We start from the raw sequence: 19,246 nt of genomic DNA, 5'->3' as shown, positions 1-19,246 counted from the left end.
TGGTGGCGCAAGGGCCTTGAAAATAAGCCCTTCTGTTCCCAATCAGGCTAAGTTCAAAATCTCAAGAAAAACAACAAAGTTCTTACGCATCAAGAATCAATCAGCATTCCGGCAGCATGTCAGGATACATCAGGAAAGAAAGTTTTTTACCTCATCGGAACGCCTTCTTTTATACCCTTTTTACTAACTAAACTATCCATATTTCTGAAACATCTGGGGTCTCGAATGTCTCTGATTGGTCCTTTCAAGGTGTGGATGAGCTTAACCTCATCCCAGCTTCCGCAACTTCAGCAATGTTCAATATGGTCATTGTCTTTGTAAATGTTCATGTCACTCGTGTCCTCAATTGGTAATTTTACTCTTCTTTCCCATGATTTCACTACCGACTTCCATTTTGGAGGCAGTCATTCATGGTTCCGTGGCAGTTGTCCTTGATCCATCTCGTTCAGCTAGAGGCTTTGCAAGCTTCGTCTGCAGTTTTCTTTCACAGCTCTGCGCATGCTTAATATGCCTGTAGTAATCCAGGGAAAAGCTTGAATTTTAAAGGTTTATTCAACAGCACAGCATAAGTTCCTTGTACTGCTGGATCAAGGTTAAACTGACACAAAATACAGAATGCTACATGAAGTAAGCTCTGGTCAGAACATGGAATGCAAGCAGAAACATAACATGTCGCATGCAGTTAAAGAGACAGTCTTACAAGACTAAATAATAAATAAAACTATAACAGAATGTAACACATCCCCCTCATTAAGGAAAACAACATAAAAATGTTTTATACAAAATCTTGTAAAGAGATGGGTCTTCTCCTGACTCGTATATCATCTTTGATTCTTGAAGCCACTGAGTCAGGGAAAGAATTATCTTTTGTTTCAACATTGTCTAAATCACCATGGGACTGAAACTGTACATCATTTTGCATTGGGCATTTGTCAATTTTACTCACATTCCAAACTTTGCCATCTTGAGTAATGACAGAATTACTGAAAACCTTTTTAACTTGCATCGGTCTGCCACACTTACTCATGCCCTTGCTGACCATGAAAGGTTTTAAAATCCTGACCCAATCACCAACCACAAGATTATGCTCTTTGGTTTTCCACCTTCTAATGTACCACAAAGCTGACTTGCTTTGCTTGCAACTAACCCTGTTGGCAATTCTTTCAATGACAACTTCATCTTTTGCCACAATTTCGCATTTCTCCTAAAACCACCAGGGACATATAACTGAGGCAGGATCTCTACCTTTAAGTAGTTTGAAAGGACTAGGGGCCGGATGTAGGTCGGTCGGTAACGGCCGAAAATTGGTATTTTCGGCCGTTACCGACCGAGATTCACAAAATGGTATGTAGGGCCACATATTTTACAGATTCGGTAAATTTACCGATCGGTAAATTTACCGAATCTGTAAAATACCGAATCGGTATTTTTACCGATTCGGTAACAATGAGATGTAGGTGGGACTCTTCTGAGTCCCACAAGCCTTACAGAATCGGTATTTTACCATGAAATCCAACTTCATGGTAAAATACCGATTCCGGTGTGCATGCACATGTGTGCATGCACACCTGTGCCATATGACAGGCAGACCTGCCCTTAGGGCAGGTATGCCTGCCACATAGCCCCCGAATCTTTTTTGGGGGTGCTAGAGGGTGTCAAAGTGACACCCCCTGTACCCTTGTCAAAATCTGTATTTACCGATTCGGTAAATACCGACCGGTAATGCCCCATTCATTCCTATGGGCTTCAAAGCCCATAGGAATGAATGGGGCATTACCGGTCGGTATTTACTGAATCGGTAAATACAGATATTTACCGATTCGGTAAAAGGAACATCTGGATGTTCCTACATATCCACCCCTAAGATTTACCGATTTTTAATTACCGATTCGGTAGAATTCGGTAATTAAAATTCGGTAAATCTATTTTACCTACATCTGGGCCAAACTTCCGTGGTGGTATGAGGAGTTATGCGATAAGTCCAAAGCTTCTCTCTAAGCACAGTTAACCAATTATTTTTCTCCTTAACCGCATCAGCAACAAAACCCTTTAATACCCGGTTAAATCGCTCAACCTGTCCGTTCTCATGTGGTTCATAAAGAGATGTCCGAATGTGTTTGATATTACAAACCTTTAAAAATGATTGCATCTCAGAAGAAACTAATTGTACACCATTGTCAGACACTAAAACAGAGGGAGACCCTTCTCTCGCAAAAACCTCTTTGAAAAAAGAAATAACTACCTCAGAGGTAACTTTAGCCACAAATTTCACCTGTGGCCACTTAGAATGATAATCTATCATGACTAATGCAAAACGAGAAGCTTCTGGTAAAATATTGAAAGGGCCTGAAATATCAAACGCTATTTTATTCCAAGGGAATTCCGGCCATTGCACAGCTTTGAGCGGTGGAACATGCAATTTAAGCATTTTGTCATTGACACAACACTCGCTACCCTCCCTAACTGTGCGGTCAACAAATCTGTCCATCCCTGGCCACCAAAAATGTAATCTTATTAAACGCTTCATGGCCGAAATCCCAGGATGGGTTTTGTGAGCTAACTTAAGAATCAGTTTTTGTATCCCAACCGGTGTAATGCATTTACCAGATTTGAAAATCAAATCTCCTTCACACCATAACTCATCCGCCACATTATAAAATGGAATTAAATCATCTCCGACATTGGCTTTGTTAGGCCAACCTTCAAGAAGATATTTTTTTAACAAAACCAACTTTTCATCATCATCTTGACATTTCAACCAACATTGCTCAGTGATGTCCTGGTACTGAGAAGAAACAAAATCTGACAAACTTAACACAAAATCAACCTCCCTGAAACAATTAACTTGGTCAACAGTGCTCTCACAAGGCAAACGTGACAAACAGTCAGCAGTAAAAAAAAAATTCCAGGAATATATTCCACTGTAAAGTTGTATTCCTGTAATTTTGATGCCATGCGTGCAATTCTTGCCATGGAGTTCCAACCTCCACCAACCGATAAAATATGTACAAGCGGCTTATGATCTGTTCTCAGAACAAACTTACTGCCCCATATGTAAATTCTAAAATGTTCAATAGCCCAGACGCAAGAGAGCAAGTCACGTTCAATGACTGCATACCTGCGCTCCGTCTCACTCAACGTCCTGGAAGAAAAAGCCACATTCCATTCTATGACACCATCTGTCTGAGACAACACACACCCAAGACCATACAGACTTGCATCAGTGGTAATAATACATCTTTTACCCATTCTAAAAGGTTTCAGAGTTGGCGAATTAACAATATCATTCTTAATGTCAGTGAAAGCCTTTTCCTGTTCGTCTTTCCAAACAAACTCATTACTTTGTCTTAGTAACCTCCTTAAAGGTTCCATTTTAGCAGCAAAGTTTACAACAAATTTACTGTAATACTCGCACATGCCCGAGAATGACAGCAATTGTTCCTTATTGCTTGGAGAAGGAGCCTTGAGAATAGCCTCCACATTAGATTTTTTAGGAATCAAACCTTCCCCCGACAATGTATGGCCCAAATACTCCACAGATTTACTAAACAATTTACATTTGTGTGCCTTGAGAGTAAGACCAGACTTTCCCAGTCTAGTACACACTTCACTTAAGTGTGTGGCATGTTCAAACTCATTCTTGGAAAAGATCACGATGTCGTCCTGAAAACATTTAACAAATGAATCAAGGTCTCTAAAAATTTGGAACATAACCCGTTGAAAAACAGAGGCAGCAGATGCCAACCCAAAAGGCATTCTTTTATACTGAAAAAGACCCATGGGAGTGATGAAAGCTGTATATTTTTTAGATTCCTCAGTGAGCTCAATTTGATGGTACGCAGATCTAAGATCTAATGTGGAACAAATCTACGCACCATCAAAAAGAGAAACAAGCTCATTAATATTTGGAAGAGGATGGCAATCTATAATTATATTTGAATTTAGTGCCCTCAAATCAATGCAGACTCTTAATTTTTAATCAGGCTTCCGTACCAAAACTATGGTCGAAACATATTCTGATGACTCAATGGGTTCAATAATGTTATCCTTAAGTAAATCATTCAACATTTCCTTTAACTCATCTCTAACATTGAGAGGGACTCCTCTTAATCTTTGTTTAACGTGGAGTGCTCCTTCTTTCAGTACTATTTTATGTGCAATTTTTTTTACTTTTCCTAACTGATCACAGAAAACCTTATCAAATTTCTTGCTCCAAAAGGAAATATCATTCTTTTTTTACTTCACTAGAACAAATGGCATTTAACATATCTTGCTCGCTACACAGTGAAATAGGGTTTTTAGCACGTGGATTTAACATGATACCCAATTCCCATTGGTCATGCCAACCCAGAACATTAACACCTTTAACAGCAATATACAGTTTGATATGGGCTAATCTTCCCCTAAAGCTTAACGAAACTTTGAAATATCCTTCAACATCAATTTCGTTCCCATTGAAACTTTCTGCTAATATATCAGATTGTTGAAAACTAGCAATATCACATACCTCTTGTAATTGTTCATTAAAATATTTTCTAGTAATTATAGTCCAAGGGGACCCAGAATCCACCATAAGTTCAATGGCAATATTTAAAGCATGAAAGATACATTTTGGTGATTTCTTACTGGTTAGCATAACACAACCATTTTCAACAATATAGACAACAAAACCTCTGTCAAGATTTTGTTCAACACACTCGCTGCTACTGCTACCAATGGACGAAACTTTGGCGGGAGTGATATTGTGAGAGGATGGACGTGTTTGTCCTGTTCTCAATTGACTATTAAAACACCTCTCTCTACAGACATTACTAAAATGTCCTACTCTACCACAAATATTACATGTTTTATCAATAGCAGGGCAACCTTGAAAAGATGCAATATGTGATTTGTTGCCACACCTGTAACAGGACACAAAATTATTACCAAATTCTGTCCTCCTATTATTGATACCATATTGATTCTTGGTTCTCACTTGTGCGGGAATAAAACTTTTGTTGTCAGTTTTAGGCTTTACAACACATACTTCTTCAGAAGAAGTTTTACCAGGATTAGAATTTTGTTTGACAACAACGTCCATCCATTTTTCTGACAGCTCAGTGAATTTAGCGATGGCAATAGTTTCCTCTAAGTTGGTATCACCTATACACCATAATTTATCCTGAATTTTTTTGTTTCTAACATGAACAATAATCTGGTCACAAATCATTTCATCAGACATAGCTCCGAAATTACAATGTAACTTTAGAGCCCTTAAAGAAGTGAGAAAATCATCAAAAGTTTCTTCCTGCTTTTGTGCCCTAGTGTAAAATTTAAACCGATTTAAAGCAATATTGGCTGTAGGTTTGAATCTTTTTTCCAATCTATTGAGTGCTTCAGTATAAACATTCATAGTATCCCCACTACCAGTAGGAACTGACAACAGTGGTAAAGTTCTGAAAATGTCCTGTCCTTCTGAACCTAAACAATGTAAAAGAATACTTCTTTTCCTTTCCGCACCCATTCGTTCCCCATCAATAACCCTCATATAATTGAAAAATTCTTCCTTCCATCTAGACCAAGGCATGGGAGGATCACCCTTAATCTGTAAAAACTTAGCAGGGGGATCAAACTGCATTGTAATAAAAGATAAAATAAACAATGAAGAGAATGTAGTATAACTAGTATAACATAAAGAAAATAACAGTGTAAAACTAATAAATGAGAAAATAACGCAATAATAATGACAATCTAGTTCAGACTTTAAGACAGTACTTGTGATGAAATACTCCGAGTTTTGAAGGAAGGTGTACTGAAGTTTCCTTTCCAGAAGACAAAATGTATTGAAGTTTGCCTGAGAACAACACGAGTAAACACGAAGGAAATGAGGGCTTCGTGTAAATAAATATTCAATGCCGGTGGTTGTTCCGATGCTAATTGTTGCTTATTAATGCTGCCGGTGACTAAATGGTCTGCATGCAACGATACGGTGAACGCGCTCACGTCAGCGTCGTAAGCACCAATGGGAAGCCTCGTAGGATAAAAGCGCTCTTGTGTACACACAGAGAAAGGCAAAATAATAAATAAAATGAGCGCTTATACCGTAGGTGATCCCACATGCAGACAGGCCTCAATATTTCACAAAATAGGAAGAAATGTGATTAAGAAAGCAGACGAAGGCTTTGGAAATTGGTGAGGCGTAGGATAAAACCGGCACAGGAATCACGTCAGCTCCAGAGCGTTCAAAGCGCGAAGCTCGAGCAGGGACGGCATTGTAGGCAGGTAACCAGGCAGCAGTACTTGAATGATGCTTGTGTTAGGAAAACACTTGAAAGCGAAGTAAAACGTTTAAAATCACGCAGTATGACTTCCAGAAGCAATATTCTTCAATAAGAAATGATGTAGAAAGTTTCTTCAAATATAAGCTTGCAAGGATGTTAGAATTCAAATGGAAAATAATCCAGAATAGTAAAAAATTGTAAATTGGGTCCAAAACTCCGCTCCTGTGCTGTAAATGGCTGGAGTAAGGTTGTCCTCGTCGCCAAATTTTGTAGTAATCCAGGGAAAAGCTTGAATTTTAAAGGTTTATTCAACAGCACAGCATAAGTTCCTTGTACAGCTGGATCAATGTTTAAGTGACACAAAATACAGAATGCTACATGAGGAAAGCTCTGTTCAGAACATGGAATGCAAGCAGAAACATAACATGTCGCATGCAGTTAAAGAGACAGTGTTACAAGACTAAATAATAAATAAAACTATAACAGAATGTAACAACGCCTCAAACACGATTTCATGCAAACGTTCATTTTTCTACAAGCCGCTGAGGCCCATACGGGAACTATCATAGAAACAAACACAGATAGCTATTAATTATTGAATTAAAACCCATTCTGTTCACCTCCCCCTTTACTAAGGCATCCCTGTTAGTTGTTACCTAGCAAATAAAAGCACAATTATGCATGTTTCTCTTACCCATCTTCCTGTTTTCTGCCACAAATGGACAAACAAAAAGCACATTCATGGCGCTTTTGGTTTAATTTAAAGCTGCTTGTTAGTTTAGGACACAACAAAAATCACTTTATTAGTTAATTACGGTTGCAACATAAGCAAAATTAGTTTCCCACGTGTACTTGTGTAGGTGCAATTTTACTCTAGGTTGATTAGTATTCCAAACCATTCAATTAGTTCCTGTTACTGTTATGGGAAGGAGACTTCACGAGGAGTATACAAAATTTTGTTTCTACCCTCGCTCCATCATGTGAATAGAGAAGAGAGACTCAGAGGAGGGACTGAGTGCTGCCTGGGTGAAGGGTCCTCCTTGCAAGCGGCCTGACTTCAGCAGCCGCCCCTCCTTAAGGGCAGTGAGGACAAAAAGATTGCATGTCAGGCTGAAGAAAGGACAGGTAGACAAACACTCTTTATGTTCAGGCCAGGAAGCCAGGAGCAGGACATGCGCTAAATGCACAGGATCCCGGCTGCCTAAGCTGAAGTTTGCTGGGCTGAGGACAGCACAGCTCTGGTAGGCCTGACCTCCTCAGCTCAGCAAATGTCCTGGAGGCCCTCCCCCTCGTGACAAGGGAGAGCGTCAGGGATAGCCTCGTAGCTGGGCGCTTCGTTTTTAAGCCCTGAAGTGCCAACGGCCGAGTGTCTGTCGCTGACTCTGTCCCCCATCCTGCTCCGTGACGAGTGAGGGACTGCTGCCTCCCCTCATTGGCTGACCAAGGTAGCAGTCCCAACCCTCCTGGCAGCTTCCCGAGCCCTGCAGCAGGTAAGTGTTGCTTTTCTATTGACAATTTGGTTCGCTCGTGTTTGTATGTATGAGTGTATATGTATTTGTGAATGAGTCTTTTGAAGGGGGGAGGGTGTAGAGATACATTCTGTTTTTCCTTCCCCTCCCCCCAGCTTCCAACCTCTCCCCGCCCCCTACTCCCCTCTTTCAGATACTGAAGTCACAGTGTCAAAACCAACTGGAAGCTGATGGTATCCGAAAAAGCCTGAATTTGAGGTGGAAAAATTGGCCTAATTGGCTCTAAGGGGCAGATTTACAATAACTGGCGCATCCCTGCATATCAGCACGGATGCGCCACTTATTGTGCACCGCGGCTCCGCCACCATGGATGCGCCGCATTCACACTGCGGCGCACCATGGGGCATTGCTGGAGTTGCGTCGCAAGCGTGACGCAGCTTCAGCAATGCTCGGGGGCCCCATCTGTCCAATGCTGTGTCAATCCTTATGTTGGCTTGAAGCAGGCGCAGGGTTTTGACGCAGCATGTGCACAAAAGTGACTGAGTGAAAACTTGTAGATTCCACACAGCCACATTTAGGAGGCGTTCCTGCACCGGAACGCCAACCCCCCCCTGTGCAGGAACGCCTCCTTCTGGCACAGGGCTTTACAACGTGATGTATCTCCCAGATGCGTCACGTTGTAGATACCCTGCACCATGACTGATCTTTTGCGCCGCCGCTGCGTCACAAAAGTGACGCAACGGCAGCGTAAAAGAGGCAAAAGGGCCTTTTAAATCTGCCCGTAATTATTTTAGGTTTAAAGCATTTTTATTAAGACAAAAGAAACATGGGGAAGGGAATAGGAGGTTAAGGTTACATACAATGCAGTGAAGGATAAATTGAGGCGTGTTTGAGAAGCGATGGTCAAGGGGGAGGTCAGTGGTCCAGAAGGGGAAGACATCAAATGTAAGGCAATAAGGCAATTCACATGACCCTCTCATGTACCCCAACCCCCCACCCAAAGCTGAGCGCGAGTAGCCAACAGCAATCTAACAAAGCATAACCCAGTCCCTCCGAGCCCCCCCCCCCCTATAAAAAGAAAAGAAAAAGAAGGAAAGAAACAATACCCCAACTTCCCCGTCCAATGGCCCGTATTAGAATAACCCGCCCCAAACAGCCCACATCCCGTCCCCTAAGGTCGTACCCCCCATTCGTTCTAATCCCCCGGGGTCACCGGTGGTGTCAGCCTAAGAAGACGAAGATACCTCGGGCATGTGAGTTCCCGGAATTCCGTGGACAGCAGTGCCAGGAAAGGCTGCCATAGCTCCTCGAACTGATCCACATTCCCAGCTACCGTTAGTGACATCTTCTCCATGCCCAATACCTGCCAGAGTCTATGTAGCCAACCAGTAAGGGAGGGGACAGTGGTGGTGCGCCAGTGGATAAGAATATTCTGGACCGCTGAGCCTAGCGCGATAGCAATCTGCCTACCCCTGCGAGACTTCAACGGGTACATTAGGTCATTGGGAAGGCCTAACAAAACATACGCGGGGAAGCGCGGCAGCTCAATTCCAAAGTGCGTATCTACCTCGTCTAAAAACTCCTTCCAATAAGCAGTAAGCACCGGGCAAGCCCAAAGAATGTGCGAAAGGGTACCCTCTTGTCCACAACCTCGCCAACACCCTTTGTCGGTATGTTTATGCATTTCATACAGCCTCTCCGGGGTGTAATACCAGTAGGTAGACACCTTAGTAAAGGTCTCCGTAAGCCCAGTGTGGTATGCCGAGTGCCTCGCCCGATATGCGATCTTGTCCCATTCCTTTTGGCTTAGTGTCCTGCCCAGTTCTCTGTGCCAGCGCTCCCTCCCCGGGTTATGGTAGTGGAACGCCGGAGGTTGAAGGAATTTATACAAATCAGTAATGAGCTTGGCGTCCGAGGCCCGGGTCACCAGCCACCGCTCATATGGCGTGATTTGGCGGGATGCGACGTCGCGTACCTGGGGTTGGAGAGCCCAATGTCGAACCTGCATATAGCGCAGTCTGTCCATCTCCGTCAGGCCGAATTCCTGTCGGAGCTGTTGGAAGGGAATCACGCCCTCCGGCCCGTAAAAAATCTGGAAAAGGGCCCTGCAGCCTGCGCTCACCCAATGGGAAAAGGCTCCTGGCTCCAAGCCTGGGGTAAAGTCCGGGTTACCCACTATGGGCGTGAACGGCGAAGGGAAGGTAGTCAGTTCACGGACCTCGCAAACCGCATCCCACACCCGCAGGGGGACCCGCGTAACAAAGGAGGCGTAAAGATTAGCCGGGCGATGCGCACGGCGCAGGAACGAAACCTCCTGGAGGGTACGGCCCGCCACCGCCTGGTCTTGGAAAAGCCAGTGTTTGTCGGATTCCCACCTGCTCCACTCCACCAAGTATCGCAGCTGCGCCGCTTGAAAGTACTTCCGGAGGTCCGGGATACCAAGACCCCCCGCCTCCGGAGCGAGCGTGGAGAGGACCCTCTTCATCCGAGGCCTGCGGCCTTGCCAAACGAAGCGGGAGATGTCAGCCTGCGTTTGCTGTATCCAACCCACAGGGGGCTGGAGAGGTAGAGCGCGAAAGAGATACAGAATCTGGGGCAGCACCGTCATCTTCACCGCCGCAATACAGCCCAGCCACGAAAGCAGGCCTTTGCTCCATCGGCCGAGTTCCTCCTTGATCTTCCTGCTTAGGGAAGAGTAGTTGGCCATCACCATCTCAGGCAGCGAGGGCGCCAGCAGGATCCCTAGGTACGGCACCGTAGATGAGGACCACTGCATGGGGAAAAGATGCTGAAGGTCTCTCCTGGTGTCCGTGGCTAGTGACACGTCCAATGCAGCCGACTTGGCCATATTCATTTTAAAGCCAGCCACACGTGCAAAGGCGTTCAATTCTTGAACGCAAGCAGGGAGTGACCTCCTGGGGTCGTCCAGGGTCAGCAGGACATCGTCCGCGTAAAGGCTAACAGTATGGACATATTGGCCCATCTTAACCCCAATAGCGTCAGGATTATTGCGGACCCGCTGGGCGAACGGCTCCATGTAAAGGGCGAACAAAAGCGGCGAGAGGGGGCAACCTTGTCTCGTGCCGCGTTCGATGGCAAAGCTACCGGAGCTACACCCATTGACCCGCACCGACGCCGATGGTCTTCTATAACAATTAAAGACCATGGTGCGAAACGTCTCGCCGATTCCCAGTTTCCTGAGAACCAGCTCAAGGTACGGCCAATGAACTCTGTCAAAGGCCTTCTCCGCATCAACCGATAGCAACATCCGCTCCCCCGGGATACGTGAGGCCTTTTCTAGTACGTGCATCACTCTCTTGGTGTTGTCCACCGTCTGTCTACCGGGTACAAAGCCAGCCTGGTCCGCCTCCACCAGTCCTGGTAGGTGCAGGCCAAGCCTGGACGCTAGGATCCCCGTATATAACTTGAGGTCAACATTTAAAAGTGAAATGGGCCTGTACGAACCACACAAGGTCCGATCCTTCCCGGGTTTCGGGATGACCGTCACCGTCGCGTTAAGAAGGTCCGGTGGGACAGCGCCAGGCTCGGAGAAGGAGTTGAAGAGTCGAGCCAGGATTGGTGCTACCGTGGAGCAGAAGGTCTTATAAAACAAGGCCGTATAGCCATCCGGGCCCGGGGCCTTACCGTGCTTCAGTCGCGCTATAGCGGAGATGACTTCCTCCACATGGATGTCCCTCTCTAGATGGTCCGCCTGGGCGGGCTCTAGCACCGGGAGGGCCACTGACTCCAGATAGTCCTCGGCGTCCTGCGGCGAGGAGGGCTCCGCAGCATACAATGTTTCGTAGAAGCTACGAAAGGATTCCGCCACCTCCGCGTCACCTGAAACAGTAACCCCGTCCACGCCTACCAGTTCCTTCACCACATTACGCTGCTGTGCAACCCTGAGCCGATGGGCCAGGAGCTTACCACACCTGTCCCCCCCTGAGTAAAAGGCATGCTTCAGGCGCAAAGCGGCATACTCGGCCCTATCCAGATCCAGCGCCGACAGGAGCTTCCTCGCCACCTTCAGTTGCCTCCAAACGCGAGGGGCCCCTGTACGGCGGTGAACCTGCTCAAGCTCCCTGACCTGCGCAGTCAGTTCGTCCCTCTTACGCTGTCGTTCCCTGTTCTCGGCTGAGGAGATGGAAATAAATTCCCCACGGAGGACCGCCTTCAAGGCAGCCCACTGCGTTGCCTGAGACGTGTCGGAGTTGCCATTGTGAACCAAATAGTCCTGAATGACCTCCCCTATGCGCTTCACAACAGACTTCTTCTGTAAAAGAGTATCATGAAGCCGCCACATCCCTCGTGAGGGAGAGGCCGCTGGCCATTTAAAAACACCAGAAACTGGCGCATGGTCGGACAGGGACAGTACTCCGATGTCCGCCGCCGTGGCGGCAGTGCGCAGCGGGCCACTCACCAGGAGGTAGTCCAGCCGCGAGTAAGTGCGATGCGCATGGGAAAAATAGGACTAATCCCTATCGGTGGGGTGCATAGCGCGCCAGAGGTCGTGCAAATCCATCTCCACAATCCGGTCCTTTACCGCGCGGGAAAGTTCCCCCGTCTGCGGGGAGCACTGCGCCGACCTATCCATAGCTGAGTCGAAGACGATGTTAAGATCTCCCCCCAGGACAACATGGCGATCAGGCGAGGCAGTGACATCCACCAACACTGAATCCAGGAAGCGATCCTGGTGATCATTCGGGCTATAAACGGAGCCAACCGTAAAAGCTATTCCCCCAAGTCGCATGCGATATGCAAGAAGCCTTCCCTTTTGTTCAGCATATTTATACAGAACCTCGCCTCTAAAGGAGCTAGCTAGAAGAATGGCTACGCCCGCAGTCTTGTTCGCAGCTGAGGAGAAGAACTGAGTGGGGAACTTGGCAGAGCGCAGCCTATGGCAATCCTTGGGCAGCAAATGGGTCTCGTGCAGAAGGCATATATCCGCTCGCATCCCCTCCAACAGGGATAGGATCGCTCTACGTTTCACAGGGTTATTCAGACCCTTAACATTAAGGGTCACTACCTTTAAGGACGGCATTCCATCCGGGGAGCAGAAGCGCTATGCAGCAAGCAAGGGATCAGCGGGCGGGGCGCATGGGGCGGGCGCGCGGGGAAGGCCAGGACAGGCCGAGCAAGAGCATGAGCAACATTGGACGGGACCCCCCCAACAGCAAAACAACCCTTACACCCTCCCAATACGTACTCCTGGCAACTGGCCAGAAACACCAACAAAAGCAAATGGAAACACCCCATTGTCTCAGTCAAGCCCGATCGGGCAAGTCCGTAGAATCAAGCAATGTGGACGTTCAGCCACTCACCTCCAACCTCCCCCTCCCAACCCCCGGCCCCAACTCAGCATCGTAGAGGCTAAGAATCTCTCCCCCCGGAGTGAAATCAGGCCGTCATGGCCACGCCATTGGAGTCGGGCAAGTTTCTGGCTGCTGTTCTCAGAGCATCCGCCATATCCGCCCTGATGGTGGGAGAATCAGGGCGACTCGCATCCGCCGGTGACTGCCTCCTCGTCGATCTCCGTCTGCTCCGTCTCTCTGGGCACCTCCATGTCGGCGTAGCCCCGTCCTCCTCCGTGGCCGTGAGTCCCAGCACTCCGTAGACGTCTTGAGGGAGCGCAGTTGGTGTAGTGCCCCGTTCCATCTAAAAATCAGACGGAAAGGGTGTCCCCAGGAGTAGGGCGTCTCGTGCTCGCGCAGAAAGTCAGTAGCAATCCTGAAGGACCTGCGCTTCTGTAGCGTGATGGCGGACAGATCTTGATAGAGTGCGACAGGCCGCTCCCTGAAAGTTAAAGGCTGCTTCTTTCGGGCCTCCGCCATGATGCGTTCCTTCAAAGGAAAGTCGGGCAAGAACGCCAAAATGTCCGGGGGGGGCGCCGATGACTGGCGCTGTCGGCCCACTCTATGCGCTCTGTCGATGCGGACCGGGAAGTCTGCATCTTCCCCCAAGATCTCACGGAACAAGTCCTGCAGATAGGCCACGAAATCGGTCCCCTCGTCGGCGGGCGGGACACCCCGCACCCGGATGTTGTTCCATCTGGACCTGTTCTCGAGGTCCTCGGAGTGGGCCTGCAGCTCGACACATTGCTCCCGGAGGCGAAGAACGTCCTGCTGAAGATGGACTATTTCTTCGTCTCGGCGCTGGCCCGCCGTCTCCACAGTTTCCACTCGCTCGCCAAGGCCCTCCACCTCTCTGCGCACCTCGCGGACTTCGCCGGCCACTTCCTTCTTCAATGTCTGGAAGTCTTCTTTGAGGGAACTAAACAATTCCTCCATAAAGGACCTCGTGACCGGTGGTTCGCCCCCAGTCACATCTGCCGAGGCCCGGGAGGATCCCGGCGACGGTTGTGTTCTGTCCCGCAACTGCTGGGCCCTGCCAAGCATGTCCGGCAGGGTGCGGTCCCCCTTCCTCGAGCCGCCTCTTCCAGACATCGCGGTCGCTGTAGTAGTCAAGGCCCAAGTCCGGCCGTCTCAGAGGTGAAGACCGCACTGATAGCAGGAGTGCTGCGTCACAAGCGACAAAATGGCGGCCCGGCCCGGGTACAGCCAGCCGCGACACCCGGCCAGGGTGGCGACTGGGGGCCAAAGCAGGAGTCTCTCCGCAGCGCGCCCCTCGGGGAGTTAGACCAGTAGTATAGGCGAGAGCAAGCACCCGCCAGCCAGAGGCACGGACGGAGGCCACCAACGCCAGCTCTTCAGGGGCAAGATGGCGGTAGGGCGGGGCCAGGAAGAGGCCCGGGTTGGCAAAGCCACTGGCGACACCCGGAATACTGCGATCGAAGAAAGTCCATAGCCAATGTCCCACAGCCTCACCGAAGGGCCCATATGGGCCGGCCCCCGTGGTGAGGCCGCCGGCCGTCGCCTCCGGGCCGGGATCCGCACCGCGTCGTGTGTCGTTGTCACTAGCGGAGGGCCAAAGCGCCAACACAAATCCAAAGTCGATTGTGCCACCAAAACATCGGCCACCAAGACGCTGGCCGGAGGATTCTGTTATTCCCCGGAGCTCGACGGGTCCGGTCCTCTCCGGGATGTCTGCTTTCAGCACCAGGCCCAGCCGAGGCGCCCGGACAGCACCGCAGTTCGCTCCGCCCCTCAGGATCTCCTCCGTGCTCCAAGCTTTGAACAGACTTTCGAAGTGCTTCCTCCGAGGCGATGAGAGCCAAAGTGGTATCAATGCGTGCACCAGGAACTCCGGCACATTTCTCTCGCCCGCTGAGCAGCAGCGGGGGGAGAGAAACACAGAAAACGGGGCTCGAGCTGAGCCGGGCCGGAGGAGCTACGGGAGGAAGCGTCCGCTCACCCCGCCATCTTGGCCACGCCCCCTGCCGTAATTATTTTAAACAAGCACGGCGCAGACTAGCTTTCAATCAGGAAATTCTGCTTTATGGCTTAGGGAATTCGTATGCAACCTCATACTCCCTGCACAGACGTCCTTTCATTTCCGTAATGAATGTGAGGGTGGGGGCCGGGGGGAGGTTTAGACCACCAGCCAGTGCCCATAGATTCCGGGGCAGGGCATGTTAGCATAGGGAGGTGGGCACGGGAGCGAGGGGGGGGGATGTGAGGCACCCAGGCTGCGACAGACTGGAAAACACGAGCTCAGTGTTCTCTTCGTAAGGATGTACTGGGATGACAGAACATTTCCAGAGCTGGGAGGAAATGCACAAATCAACATTCCCCGCACACTCACAACAATATCGAGGCGGTGTGTCCCTCATCACACATTGCTGCTTTTGTGCGCTTTAGGGAGGAAGGGTATAGACAGAGGGGCAGATTTACAACAAAGTAACCCATCACAGTGCATCAAGTCATTTTGTTGCGCCGTGCTGTGTTAGTTTGGAAAACTGCAAGCATCGCCAGCGCAGGCACCTTACACCATGGTGCAAGGATGCCTGCATCGTGGGGAGATTGTTTTTGTGCAGCGCCCCTTCCTGCACAAAAACAATCACAAGAGGCTTTTTCCTCTTTCAATGCTTGCTGTAGAATGCAGCATGCATTGAAAGAGGAATAAACTAGGAGAAATGAAAACATTTCTCCTTGTTGCGCCTCGCTACACCACCTCTAGGGTGGCGCAGCATTCACATGCATCTCCAGATTTACGATTTCTCGTAAATCTGGAGATGTGCTTGTTCCATGGGTGTTGCGTGGGAACACCCACAGCAACACCCATGGGTGCTGCGTGTAATATGCCATTCAGCTTCTCCAGGTGCAGCGTCCCAGGCATATAAAAGATCAAGTAAAGGCAGGCTTTCTTCCATGGAATATAGCATTATAGCGTGACAGTACAGCCTTTCTGTATTATTGGAAAGAATTTATTTGTATGTCGAATTTCACAGTGCACTTCTACGTGTCTAGGCTCTAGTAAATAAAGGTTTTAACTTTCTCCAAATTCCCAACCTATGCAAAAGAGAAGTTCGCAGTGCAGGCACGGGTGCGCAGGCCATGGTTTGGGGGGAGGGGCAGGAGAGGTAACGGGAAGAAGAAAATAGGGTGGAGGTTCAAGCTAATCAGTTATTCCTCATTACTTTGCTTTGAATTTTGCAATTTGATATATTGACCGCCTTTCTATTTTGCACATATTCGGCCCACGCTATTGACTCTTCATTCTACCACTCTTTACTTTTCATTGGTTGGAACATTTCAAGCAGCATCTTTGCGGCATGCGAGTAATGCATCAGCAGATGCTCCCCGCGGGGTCCGAGTCAAAGAGGGGACCTGACGAGACAGCCAAGGGCCAGGAAAGTGAGGCTCATGGAATGGAATGTGAGTGCTGCACCAACGAGACGAGAGCAGTATGCGTGCCTGTGAGTGCTGAAGAACACAGAGTAGAGTGTGCGGGCGAGTTAGACGGTTTTGGACAGTGACCGTCAAGGCACTGAGGCAGGAAAAAAAGTCAGTACGGGCCTCATTTATGAAAAGTGACGCATCGCTGCGTGAAAACAGCGATGCATCATTTTTCACTGCGCCCTCCTTGCGACACCAATGATGCGTCATATTTACAGTATGGCGCATCATGTCGCAAGGAGTTACCGATACGTCAGTATTTCTGACGTATCTGTTTGGCGCAAAAGTGACGCATTGCTGGAGTGTGTCACAAAAGTGACCCAACTCCAGCAATGTGTCCTTTCACATTGGGCAAGCCCCATGTGAAAGGGCCTGCGTCAGTCTTACGCTTGCTGTGAGGCAGGCGTAAGAAATTGACGCGTTTGAGTCCTAGAACTGGCGCAGTGAAATCTCATAGATTTCACTGCGTCACTTCTATGACCCTTTCTTCCGTCAAAACTCCCCCCCCCTGCATACATTATACCTGGCGCAGGTATAATGTGGCGCAGGGGTTTACAAAGTGACGCATCTACTTTATGCATCACTTTGTAAATATGGCGCAACAAGGCGCATTTTTACGCCACTGGTGCGTCACAAAAAATGACGCACCGGCGGTGTAAAAGTGACTCACAGCCTCATAAATGAGGCCCTATGTATCGTAGCGGGACGACAGCGTGAAGTAGCCTCAAGGAAGAGATAGCGAAGGACCCTTGTAACACTCTAACGTGACAGCAAAGAGAGGTGCCTGCTGCGTGTTACTGTGAAGAAGGGGGCACCTCCAGAGCAGGCTTAAGCTACGTACACTAGGTATGGGCTAAGGAAGTAGGGGGGCTGCAGCACCTCAAAAATAAGGTTCGGGGGCCAGAAAATGCTGGAACAATAACAAGCATTTGCAATGCAATTGGTCTTGCATTTACGCGACTTTAAGCTATTGACATTCTAAATAACAATGCCTTTTATTTACAACGCCAATAGCTCAAACTCTCACATGGGCGATACCTATTGCTTTGCAAATGCTTGTTTAAAAAGCGCCTAGCCTTGTTTCGCACTGGCCTCGAGGCACTTCTTGCTTCTTGCTAGGGGTCGCCTCCACATCCTGTGATTCTGGGCAAATCACTTAGGTGCAGATTTACAATAACTGGCGCATCCCTGCATATCAGCAGGGATGCGCCAGTTATTGTGCGCCACGCCTCCGCCATCATGGATGCGCCGCATTGAAGCTCCAGCAATGCTCTGGGTGCCCCTATTTTAACAATGCTTCGTCAATCCTTACGCCTGCGTCAACCAGGCATTCCTGCACCAGAACGCCCCCCTACGATGGAACGCCTCATTCTGGCGCAGGTCTTAGATGCGTCACCTTGTAAATACAGCGCAGCATGGTGCATCTTTTGCACCACTGCTGCAACGGGGGCATAAAACAGGTGCAAGGGGCTTGTAAATCTGCCCCTTAGTCTCCCAGTGCCTGAATGTGTAATGTAAATATGGTGTTTGTAAAGCACTCCAATACCTTCGGGTCGAGTTTGCACTATATGAATATCCCAAAAATAAAATTAAAATAAAGAGTGCAAGGCCACTGACGGCCAACAGAGGTCCTCAGAGGGGTTACATCGTCAAGTTGGCGCTGCGCACCAATCAGAATAAGACTTTGTTGAACTGTTGGTCCTTCTGTTAGTACCATAAGCGACTGAGAATAGAACCCGGGGATCACGGGATATGTAAGCATTTTAAGTGGCGCTTGAGAGGAGCAGTGTTCAGGATCGCACGTCCTAATCCGCATATTACCTTTGCACAGGCGCGCAACACCCATTGGGCTCACCGTGCTTCAGCCCCCCCCCCCCCCCCCCCCCCCCGTCGCCTCCTCTGCCCGGGCTAAGATGACACGCACTGAAATGGTGCAAGAAGGCTGCGCATCCGATCCGAGAAAGTGATTGTTTTAATGCTTTCTGAGAGGCCCAGCAGCCCGAGCCAGACAGCCAGCCTCAAACAGTTTCACTGAGTGAACCCCCAGCCCCCACCTCTTGTTTTCCTTTAGAGTGGCGCTGAGGTGAAATCCTTGCCTGAAGGCAGGGATTTCACCTAAGCACTTGATGTGTTCAGCATGGGGTGTGAAGATGTGCACAGCAGGGGAAAGGGCTGGCCAGTGCAGGTGACGCTTTTCCTTTGTAAAGGAATTCCTGCTGGCGTCATAGCCCAGGGTGTGCTGTCTGCGCACTTGTATAAATGTGTATTCCATACAAGTGGACAGACAGCAAAACCCTGGGGTATGACGCCAGCAGAAATTGGGGGCAAGGATGCCAATTTTTGATTTTCTCCTCAGGAGCATTTTTTAAATGCACAATCAAATTCACGGTTGTTTTTTCCCTCTTTGAGCGTTGAAAACTTTGGTGTGCACTCCTCTAATGGACAGCCTTAAAATATCTTGTAAATCAGAAGTTTATTTCAGGTGACAGTAATATGAACCAAGCTATCAAGAGAAAGTGAACGATTCCCTGAATTTCGTAAAATAAAGCCCACTACGAACGTATGCATTTAGCTCAATAAATGTAATTTATATAGCAAAAACATAATCTAATATTATCAATAAATATGTCACTCGAAGGATTACTTGCAAGTGCTTTTCTAGAGTTAATTAGAAAACACCTTTATTTTTGCTGTCGTGGTGGCAGTGGTAATGTAGGACTCA

This window comes from Lissotriton vulgaris, unplaced genomic scaffold (assembly GCF_964263255.1).
Source record: "Lissotriton vulgaris unplaced genomic scaffold, aLisVul1.2 SCAFFOLD_2573, whole genome shotgun sequence".
Taxonomy (NCBI): Eukaryota; Metazoa; Chordata; class Amphibia; order Caudata; family Salamandridae; genus Lissotriton; species Lissotriton vulgaris.
Note: the sequence above shows the minus strand (reverse complement) of the source record.